Source organism: Lolium rigidum, chromosome 6 (assembly GCF_022539505.1).
Source record: "Lolium rigidum isolate FL_2022 chromosome 6, APGP_CSIRO_Lrig_0.1, whole genome shotgun sequence".
Taxonomy (NCBI): Eukaryota; Viridiplantae; Streptophyta; class Magnoliopsida; order Poales; family Poaceae; genus Lolium; species Lolium rigidum.
The window spans coordinates 238,708,517-238,720,929 of NC_061513.1; positions in this window are offsets into that span (position 1 = coordinate 238,708,517).

Consider the following 12,413-nt stretch of genomic DNA (forward strand, 5'->3'; position numbering starts at 1 on the left):
TGTTAACTCCGGCATTGAGGGTTCGTGTAATCCTACGCAATATGTTCATCATCCAACAAAAGTGTAGAGTATGCATTTATCTGTTCGTTATGTGATCGATGTTGAGAGTGTCCACTAGTGAAAGTCTATTCCCTAGGCCTTGTTCCTAAATACTCGCTGAGTTACTACTGCTTGTTTACTACTCGCTGCGTTACTACTACTGCGTTACTATCGCTTGTTTCTTGTTTTCTTGCGTTACTACTCGTTGCAATATCACCACCATCAACTACACGCCAAGCACTTTTCCGGCACCGTTGCTACTCGCTCATACTTATTCATACCACCTGTATTTCACTATCTCTTCGCCGAACTAGTGCACCTATTAGGTGTGTTGGGGACACAAGAGACTTCTTGCTTTGTGGTTGCAGGGGTGCATGAGAGGGATATCTTTGACCTCTTCCTCCCTGAGTTCGATAAACCTTGGGTATCCACTTAAGGGAAACTTGCTGCTGTTCTACAAACCTCTACTCTTGGAGGCCCAACACTGTCTACAGGAAAGGAGGGGGAACGTAGACATCAGTACCTGGTGGGGAGGTGAAAGTCATGATGCCTTTTCCCACATCTATTTTTGCTCCCAGGAGTTTTAGCAAAGATCGTCCGAGTGTGATTTATCCCTTTCCTGCACATTCAATAATGAGATAATCAGTAGATACCATCCTTTCTAGGATTGTTGTATACACTCCTTCAGCTACTCCAATGGGTAATATAACGGTATTATTGGTAAGAGATATTCCTTCTCATCCCACAAAAAGTTTTCAAAGATTTAAAGACTCATAAATATATTTAGGCATAAGACAAAACTCAGACATAATATCGCACCGAGCATAAAAAAAATCACCATTTATATCAACTTTTACTGTAGGGAGCCAACTTGAGTGTTCATAATTTTCACGGAGCAGATTATAACATTCTTTTAAGCAAGTTGTACTTGTCTCAAGAGTATTTAATATAGCATAAATGCTCACAAGGGATGAATCAAAATTACTAGGTGAGCTATATGTTGCAATCAACTTTTTTATGGCATTAAAAGCTTGATCTCCATCACAATGAAGGAAATCTCCTCATACTACAGTGTCCAAAGCATATCTATAACAAAGAACAAGACCAAAGTAAAAGCTACTAAGAAGCAGGCCTAGAGTTATTTTAGGTTCAGTTTTATCATGAGATTATTAATTCTAGACCAAGCTTTTTTAAAACTCTCCTCACTCCCTTAATTGAAAGTGAAGATCATTTCCTCAGGTGACATATAACATGACTATACATAGAAACAACTTAAAGTAGGAACTAATATTTTTGTATTTTTAATATAATGAAATAAACAAGAAAAAGTAACATAAACTAAGCAAAATAATAACAAAGTAAAGAGATTGGAAATGATAGACTCCCCTTGCAGAAATCTTCTTTCTTCCCGGCAACAGCGCCAGAAAAAGAGCTTGATGTTGCGCAGATGCACACCGTTTGGGAATCCCAAGAGGAAGGTATGATGAGCACAATAGCAAGTTTTGCCTCGGTAAGAAACCAAGGTTTAATCGACCAGTAGGAGAAATGAATGACTTCTGAAGGTATTGCTAGCTGACTTGTGGAAGAGCGCCTACTGGCGTCAGCAACAACGTGGAACCTGCCCACAACACAACCAAAATATTTTGCACCAACTTACCGTGAGGTTGTCACTCTCACCGGTTTTGCTGAAAACAAAGAATTAAAGGTATGGTCTGGAAAGAGATGTTTGTTTGCACTGAAATAAATAGTAGTGTATGAATGCTAGAAAAAGAGATGTTGCCGTGGAAGTTGGCAATAAAAAGAACAAGTATTTTCAGTGTAAAAGAAAGGATCAGGGTCCACAGTTCACTACAGGTGTCTCTCCATAAAAATAAATAGCATGCTAGGTGAACAAATTACAGTTGGGCAATTGATAGAATAAACACCATACATGACAAGATGATTACTATGAGATTCATTTGGGAATTACAACATAATACATAGACCGTAATCCAACTGCGTCTATGACTTATAATCCACCTTCCGGTTAGCGTCCGTGATACGTCTCAAACGTATCTATAATTTCTTATGTTCCATGCTAGTTTTATGACAATACTCACATGTTTTATATACACTTTATATATTTTTGATGCATTTTCCGGCACTAACCTATTAACAAGATGCCGAAGCGCCAGTTCTTGTTTTCTGCTGTTTTTGGTTTCGTAAATCCTACACGTGAAATATTCTCCGAATTGGACGAAACAAAAGCCCACGGTCTTATTTTCCACGGAGCCTTCCGAAGTCCGAAGAGGAGACGAAGAGGGGCGACGAGGCGGCCACACCCTAGGGGGCGCGGCCCCACCCCTGGCCGCGCCGCCCTATGGGGTGGGCCCCTCGAGCGTCCCCCGACTCTGCCCCTTCGCCTATATATTCTCTCCGTCGCGAAAACCCTATCACCGAGAGCCACGATTAGAGAAAAGTTACTCTGACGCCGCAGCCGCCAATCCCATCTCGGGGGATTCAGGAGATCGCCTCCGGCACCCTGCCGGAGAGGGGAATCATCACCGGAGGACTCTACATCATCATGTCCGCCTCCGGATTGATGCGTGAGTAGTTCATCCTTGGACTATGGGTCCATAGCAGTAGCTAGATGGTTGTCTTCTCCTCTTGTGCTATCATGTTTAGATCTTGTGAGCTGCCTATCATTATCAAGATCATCTATTTGTAATGCTACATGTTGTGTTTGTTGGGATCCGATGAATATGGAATACTATGTCAAGTTGATTAATTGATCTATCATATATGTGTTGTTTATGTTCTTGCATGCTCTCCGTTGCTAGTAGAGGCTCGGCCAAGTTGATACTTGTAACTCCAAGAGGGAGTATTTATGCTCGATAGTGGGTTCATGCCTCCATTGAATGCGGGACGAGTGATGAGAAAGTTCTAAGGTTATGGATGTGCTGTTGCCACTAGGGATAAAACATCGATGCTTTGTCTAAGGATATTTGTGTTGATTACATTACGCACAGTAATTAATGCAATTGTCCGTTGTTTGCAACTTAATACTCGGAAGGGTGCGGATGCCAACCCGAAGGTGGACTTTTTAGGCATAGATGCATGCTGGATAGGGGTCTATGTTCTTTGTCGTAATGCCCTAAGTAAATCTCATAGTAGTCATCATGATATGTATGTGCATTGTTATGCCCTCTCTATTTGTCAATTGCCCAACTGTAATTTGTTCACCCAACATGCTATTTATCTTATTGGAGAGACACCACTAGTGAACTCGTGGACCCCGGTCCATTCTTTTACATCTGAAATACAATCTACTGCAATCTATGTTCTCTCGTTGTTCTTCGCAAACAAACATCATTCTCCACACCATACGTTTAATCCTTTGTTTACAGCAAGCCGGTGAGATTGACAACCTCACTGTTAAGTTGGGGCAAAGTATTGTGATTGTGTTGTGCAGGTTCCACGGTTGCGCCGGAATCCCTGGTGTTGCGCCGCACTACACTCCTTCACCAACAACCTTCACGTGGCCTTCATCTCCTACTGGTTCGATAACCTTGGTTTCTTTCTGAGGGAAAACTTACTGCTGTGCGCATCACACCTTCCTCTTGGGGTTCCCAACGGACGTGTGCATCACGCGCCATCAAGACTGTTTTCTGGCGCCGTTGCCGGGGAGATCAAGACACGCTGCAAGGGGAGTCTCTCACATCCAATCTCTTTACTTTGTTTATTGTCTTGCTTTACTTTATTTTATTTTCTGTCTTGTTTGCTTTCTTTATATCAAAAAATAAAAAAAATTAGTTACTTGTTGTACTTTACTTAATTTAGTTTGCTTCACTTATATTTTTATTACTGTTAAAATGAATACTCCTGAGAACACTAAGTTGTGTGATTTCACTAGCACCAATAATAATGATTTTATATGCACTCCTATTGCGCCACCTGCTACTACAGCAGAATTTTATGAAATTAAACCTGCTTTACTAAATCTTGTTATGAGAGAGCAATTTTACGGTGTTAGTAATGATGATGCTGCTGCCCATCTTAATAATTTTGTTGAACTTTGTGAAATGCAAAAGTATAAGGATGTAGATGGAGACATTATAAAACTGAAATTGTTTCCTTTCTCGTTAAGAGGAAGAGCTAAAGATTGGTTGCTATCTTTGCCTAAGAATAGTATTGATTCATGGACTAAATGTAAAGATGCTTTCATTGGTAGATATTATCCTCCTGCTAAAATTATATCTTTGAGAAGTAGCATTATGAATTTTAATCAATTGGATAATGAACATGTTGCCCAAGCATGGGAAAGAATGAAATCTTTGGTGAAGAATTGCCCTACCCATGGACTAACTACTTGGATGATCATCCAAACCTTCTATGCGGGATTAAATTTTTCTTCGAGGAACCTATTGGATTCAGCTGCTGGAGGTACTTTTATGTCCATCACTTTGGGTGCTTCAACAAAACTTCTTGATGATATGATGATCAATTACTCTGAATGGCACACCGAAAGGACTCCTCAAGGTAAGAAGGTAAATTCTGTTAAAGAAACCTCCTCCCTGAGTGATAAGATTGATGTTATTATGTCTATGCTTGTTAATGGTAGATCTAATGTTAATCCTAATAATGTTCCTTTAGCTTCATTGGTTGCTCAAGAAGAGCATGTTGATGTGAACTTCATTAAAAGTAATAATTTCTACAACAATGCTTATAGGAATAATTTTGGTAACAACTATAGGCCATATCCTTCTAATAATGGTAATGGTTATGGTAATTCTTATGGTAATTCTTACAACAATAGTAGGAGTGTACCCTCTGGTCTTGAAGTCATGCTTAAAGAATTTATTAGTACACAAACTGCTTTTAATAAATCTGTTGAAGAAAAGCTTGGTAAAATTGATGTTCTTGCTTCTAAGGTTGATAGTCTTGCTGCTGATGTTGATCTTTTAAAATTGAAAGTTATGCCTAATGAAGATAAAGATATTAAGTCATTTGCTACAGCAAACACTATCCAAGTTCGAATTAATGACAATATTAGATTGATGGCTGAATTGCATGCTAGGTGGGAAAGAGAAGAAAGAGAAAAACTTGCTAAAGAGAATAATGTAGCTAAAGTTTGGACTATTACCACCACTAGTAATGTTGATGCTTCACATGTTGCTAAACCTCCTACTATCAATGGTAAAATAATTGGTGTTGGCAATGTTTCTAATTCTACTGCAAAGCGTCTAAAATTGCCTGAAACTGCTGAAACTGTTTGTGATAAAAGTGCTGAAATTTTTCAGAATGCTGTAGATCATAATGGTTTAGATTTTGATAGTTGTCATATCTCTGAAGTTATTAAGTTCTTACAAAAACTTGTTAGAAGTCCCAATGCTAGTGCTATAAATTTAGCCTTTACAAAACATATTACAAATGCTCTCATTAAAGCTAGAGAAGAGAAATTAAAACTTGAAACTTCTATTCCTAGGAAGTTGGAAGATGGTTGGGAGCCCATAATTAAGATGAAAGTCAATGATTTTGATTGTAATGCTTTATGTGATCTTGGTGCAAGTATTTCTGTTATGCCTAAGAAACTCTATGATATGCTTGACTTGCCACCATTGAAAAATTGTTATTTGGATGTTAATCTTGCTGATAATTCTATAAAGAGACCTTTGGGGAGGATTGATAATGTTCACATTACGATTAACAATAACCTTGTCCCCGTGGATTTTGTTGTCTTGGATATTGAATGCAATGCATCTTGTCCTATTATTTTGGGAAGACCCTTTCTTCGAACTGTTGGTGCTATTATTGATATGAAAGAAGGAAATATTAAGTATCAATTCCCTCTCAAGAAAGGTATGGAACACTTCCCTAGAAAGAGAATGAAGTTGCCTTTTGATTCTATTATTAGAACAAATTATGATGTTGATGCTTCTTCTGTTGATGTTACTTGATTTGCACTTTCTGCGCCTAGCTGAAAGGCGTTAAAGAAAAGCACTTCTTGGGAGATAACCCATGATGTTTTTATTTTACTACTGTTTTGTTGTGTCTTGAAAGTTGTTACTACTGTAGCAACCTCTCCTTATCATGTTGTTGTGCCAAGTAAAGTCTTTGATAGTAAAGTTGATACTAGATTTGGATTCCTGCGCAGAAACAGATTTCTATCTGTCACGAATTTGAGTAGATCTCTCTGTAGTAAACTCGTAAAATGCTGAAAAAATTCATGCGTGATCCACAGATATGTACGCAACTTTCATTCAATTTGAGCTTTTTCATCTGAGCCTGTTAAGTGCCTCAAAAAATTCGTCTTTACGGACTGTTCTGTCTTGACAGATTGTGCCTTTTATTTCGCATTGCCTCTTTTACTGTGTTAAGTGGATTTCTTTGTTCCATTAACTTTCAGTAGCTTTGGGTAATGTCCAGAAGTGTTAAGAATGATTGTGTCCTCTCTGAACATGTGAATTTTTGATTATGCACTAACCCTCTAATGAGTTTGTTTTGAGTTTGGTGTGGAGGAAGTTTTCAAGGGTCAAGAGAGGAGGATGATATAATATGATCAAGAAGAGTGAAAAGTCTAAGATTGGGGATGCCCCCGTGGTTCATCTCTGCATATTTCAACAAGACTCAAGCATCTAAGCTTGGGGATGCCCAAGGCATCCCCTTCTCCATCGACAACTTATCAGGTCACCTCTAGTGAAACTATATTTTTATTCCGTCACATCTTATGTTCTTTACTTGGAGCGTCTGTTTGTTTTTGTTTTTGTTTTTGTTTTTGTTTGAATAAAATCGGATCCTAGCATTCCTTGTGTTGGAGAAAGACACGCTCCGTTGTTTCATATGAACACCGGTGTTCCTAGTTCTACCTTTAATGTTCATGGCGGAGTTGAAAGCCGCTTCGTTGATTGCTATTTGGTTGGAAACAGAAAATGCTTCATGTGGTAAATGGTATATTGTCTTGAATAATTTGATACTTGGCAATTGTTTTGAGCTCTCATAGATCATGTTTAAGCTCTTGCATCATGTGGTGTTGAACCTATTAGTGGAGAATTACTGTAGAGCTTGTTGAAATTTGGTTTGCATGATTGGTCTCTCTAAAAGTCTAGATATTTTCTGGTAAAAGTGTTTGAGCAACAAGGAGACAGTGTAGAGTCTTATAATGCTCGCAGTATGTTCTTATGTAAGTTTTGCTGTACCGGTTCATACTTGTGTTTGCTTCAAACAACCTTGCTAGCCAAATCCTTGTACTGAGAGGGAATGCTTCTCGTGCATCCAAAAACCTTGAGCCAAAACTCATGCCATTTGTGTCCACCATAACTACCTATATGTGGTATTTCTCTGCCATTCCAAGTAAATTGCTTGCGTGCTACCTTTAAAATTTCATTCCTTGTCTTTGCAATACATAGCTCATGGGAAAATAGCTTAAAAACTATTGTGGTATTGAATATGTCGCGTATGTATCTTATTTCTTATAAGTTGCTTGTTGAGAGGTAACCATGTTTCTGGGGACGCCATCAACTTTTTACACCTTTGTTGAATATCATGTGAGTTGCTATGCATGTTCGTCTTGTCTGAAATAAGGGTGATTTATCATGATTAAATGGTTTGAGTATGCATATTGTTAGAGAAGAACATTGGGCCGCCAACCAAAGCCATGTATCATGGTGGAAGTTTCAGCTTGGACATTAATCCTCAATCTCTTATGAGAATATTATCCGTTGTTGAATGCTTAAGCATTAAAGAGGAGTCCATTATCTGTTTTCTATGTTGTCCCGGTATGGATGTCCTCAAGTTGAGATCTATCAAAGCTGAGAAATCAAATGCGATCTATCTCCTTGGACCTTTGTACGAGTGGCATAGAGGTACCCCTTTGTGACACTTGGTTGAAACATATGTAATGCAATGATAATCCATGGAAATCCGAGCTAATTAGGACAAGGTGCGGACACTATTGGTATTCGATGCATGAGGCTTGCAACTTATAAGAGGTTTTATGCATAACACATATGAATTATTACTACCGTTGACAAAATTGTTTCCATGTTTTCAAAATAAAAAAGCTCTAGCACGTGAGTAATCCATGCTTCCCTCTGCGAAGGGCCTTTCTTTTACTTTATGTTGAGTCAGTTTACCTACTTCTTTCTGTCTTAGAAGCAAACACTTGTGTCAACTGTGTGCATTGATTCTTACATGTTTACTTATTGCACTTGTTATATTGCTTTATGTTGACAACTATCCATGGGATTACACCTGGGCATTCCTCGGGCCGGGCCGGGTTTCGGGCCAGGCCCGAAAAAGCCCGAACCTAAATTCCCAGGCCCGAGCCCGGCCCGACCTTCGGGCTTACAAATCGGGCCCGAACCCGGCCCGAACAGAGAAAGCCCGGCCTGGCCCGAACAAGCCCGGCCCGAACTAGGCTTAGGTCGCGTTTTCTGCAGGCCCGAGCCCGGCCCGGCCCGACGTTCGGGCTTCGAAATCAGGCCCGAACCCAGCCCGACATGCAAGCCCGACCCGGCCCGGCCCGGGATTTTCGGGCTAGGTCGGGCCGGGTCGTCCGGGCCGGGCTGCCCATGCCCAGCTGTACATGGGATACACATGTTACAAGTTGAAAGCAATTGCTGAAACTTAATCATCCTTTGTGTTGCTTCAAAACCTTCTATTAAGAATCTATTGCTTTATGAGTTAACTCTTATGCAAGACTTATTGATGCTTGTCTTGAAAGTACTATTCATGAAAAGTCTTTACTATATGATTCAATTGTTTAGTCATTATCTTTACCATTGCTTTGAATCACTTCATTCATCTCATATGCTTTACAATAGTATTGATCAAGATTATGATAGTAGCATGTCACTTCAGAAATTATCCTTGTTATCGTTTACCTACTCGAGGGCGAGTAGGAACTAAGCTTAGGGATGCTTGATACGTCTCAAACGTATCTATAATTTCTTATGTTCCATGCTAGTTTTATGACAATACTCACATGTTTTATATACACTTTATATCATTTTGATGCATTTTCCGGCACTAACCTATTAACAAGATGCCGAAGCGCTGATGGCGTGTATTTCACACGTTCGTTGGGCAACCCCAAGAGGAAGGTATGATGCGCACAGCAGCAAGTTTTCCCTCAAAAAGAAACCAAGGTTTATCGAACCAGGAGGAGCCAAGAAGCACGTTGAAGGTTGATGGCGGCGGGATGTAGTGCGGCGCAACACCAGGGATTCCGGCGCCAACGTGGAACCTGCACAACACAACCAAAGTACTTTGCCCCAACGAAACGAGTGAGGTTGTCAATCTCACCGGCTTGCTGTAACAAAGGATTAACCGAATTGCGTGGAAGATGATTGTTTGCAGAGAAAACGATAAAACAAGTATTGCAAGCAGATTTGTATTTCGAGTATTAAAAGAATGGACCGGGGTCCACAGTTCACTAGAGGTGTCTCTCCCATAAGATAAAAGCATGTTGGGTGAACAAACTACAGTCGGGCAATTGACAAATAGAGAGGGCATAACAATGCACATACATGTCATGATAAGTATAGTGAGATTTAATTGGGCATTACGACAAAGTACATAGACCGCCATCCAACCGCATCTATGCCTAAAAAGTCCACCTTCGGGTTATCGTCCGAACCCCTCCAGCATTAAGTTGCAAAGCAACGAGACAATTGCATTAAGTATGGTGCGTAATGTAATCAACAACTACATCCTCGGACATAGCGCCAATGTTTTATCCCTAGTGGCAACGAGCATAACACAACCTTAGAACTTTCGTCACATCGTCCCGGTGTCAATGCGAGCATGAACCCACTATCGAGCATAAATACTCCCTCTTGGAGTTAAGAGCAAAAACTTGGCCGGAGCCTCTACTAGTAACGGAGAGCATGCAAGATCATAAACAACACATATGTAATAACTTGATAATTAACATAACATGGTATTCTCTATCCATCGGATCCCGACAAACACAACATAGAGTATTACGGATAGATGATCTTGATCATGTTAGGCAGCTCACAAGATCCAACAATGAAGCACAATGAGGAGAAGACAACCATCTAGCTACTCGCTATGGACCCATAGTCCAGGGGTGAACTACTCACTCATCACTCCGGAGGCGACCATGGCGGTGTAGAGTCCTCCGGGAGATGATCCCCTCTCCCGGCAGGGTGCCGGAGGAGATCTCCGGAATCCCCCGAGATGGGATTGGCGGCGGCGGCGTCTCCGGAAGGTTTTCCGTATCGTGGTTTTTCGCATCGGGGGTTTCGCGACGGAGGCTTTAAGTAGGCGGAAGGGGCCGACGAGGGGCCCACACCACAGGGCGGCGCGGGCCCCCTTGGCCGCGCCGCCTTGTGGTTTGGCCACCTCGTGGCCCCACTTCGTATGCTCTTCGGTCTTCCGGAAGGTTCGTGGCGAAATAGGCCCCCGGGTCTTCGTTTCGTCCAATTCCGAGAATATTTCGTTACTAGGATTTCGAAACCAAAAACAGCAGAAAACGAGAACCGGCACTTCGGCATCTTGTTAATAGGTTAGTTCCGGAAAATGCACGAATATGACATAAAGTGTGCATAAAACATGTAGGTATCATCAATAATATGGCATAGAACATAAGAAATTATCGATACGTCGGAGACGTATCAAGCATCCCCAAGCTTAGTTCTGCTCGTCCCAAGCAGGTAGAACGATAACAAAGATAATTTCTGAAGTGATATGCCATCATAACCTTGATCATACTATTTGTAAACATATGTAGTGAATGCAGCGATCAAAACAATGGTAATGACATGAGTAAACAAGTGAATCATAAAGCAAAGACTTTTCATGAATAGTACTTCAAGACAAGTATTAATAAGTCTTGCATAAGAGTTAACTCATAAAGCAATAAATCAAAGTAAAGGTATTGAAGCAACACAAAGGAAGATTAAGTTTCAGCGGTTGCTTTCAACTTGTAACATGTATATCTCATGGATAATTGTCAACATAGAGTAATATAACAAGTGCAATATGCAAGTATGTAGGAATCAATGCACAGTTCACACAAGTGTTTCCTTCTTGAGGTGGAGAGATAGGTGAACTGACTCAACATAAAAGTAAAAAGAATGGTCCTTCAAAGAGGAAAGCATCGATTGCTATATTTGTGCTAGAGCTTTTATTTTGAAAACATGAAACAATTTTGTCAACGGTAGTAATAAAGCATATGAGTTATGTAAATTATATCTTACAAGTTGCAAGTCTCATGCATAGTATACTAATAGTGCCCGCACCTTGTCCTAATTAGCTTGGACTACCGGATCTTTGCAATGCACATGTTTTAACCAAGTGTCACAATGGGGTACCTCCATGCCGCCTGTACAAAGGTCTAAGGAGAAAGCTCGCATTTTGGATTTCTCGCTTTTGATTATTCTCAACTTAGACATCCATACTGGGACAACATGGACAACAGATAATGGACTCCTCTTTAATGCATAAGCATGTGGCAACAATTATTATTCTCGTATGAGATTGAGGATATATGTCCAAAAGCTGAAACTTCCACCATGAATCATGGCTTTAGTTAGCGGCCCAATGTTCTTCTCTAACAATATGCATGCTCCAACCATAAAGGTGGTAGATCTCTCTTACTTCGGACAAGACGGACATGCATAGCAACTCACATGATATTCAACAAAGAATAGTTGATGGCGTCCCCCAGGAACATGGTTATCGCACAACAAGCAACTTAATAAGAGATAAAGTGCATAAGTACATATTCAATACCACAATAGTTTTTAAGCTATTTGTCCCATGAGCTATATATTGCAAGGGTGAATGATGGAATTTTAAAGGTAGCACTCAAGCAATTTACTTTGGAATGGCGGATAAATACCATGTAGTAGGTAGGTATGGTGGACACAAATGGCATAGTGGTTGGCTCAAGTATTTTGGATGCATGAGAAGTATTCCCTCTCGATACAAGGTTTAGGCTAGCAAGGTTATTTGAAACAAACACAAGGATGAACGGTACAGCAAAACTCACATAAAAGACATATTGTAAACATTATAAGACTCCATACCGTCTTCCTTGTTGTTCAAAACTCAATACTAGATGTTATCTAGACTCTAGAGAAACCAAATATGCAAACCAAATTAGCAAGCTCTAAGTGTTTCTTCATTAATGGGTGCAAAGTATATGATGCAAGAGCTTAAACATGAGCACAACAATTGCCAAGTATCAAATTATCCAAGACATTTTAGAGTTACTACATGTAGCATTTTCCAATTCCAACCATATAACAATTTAACGAATAAGAAACTTCGCCATGAATACTATGAGTAGAGCCTAAGGACATATTTGTCCATATGCTACAGCGGAGCGTGTCTCTCTCCCATAAAGTGAATGCTAGGATCCATTT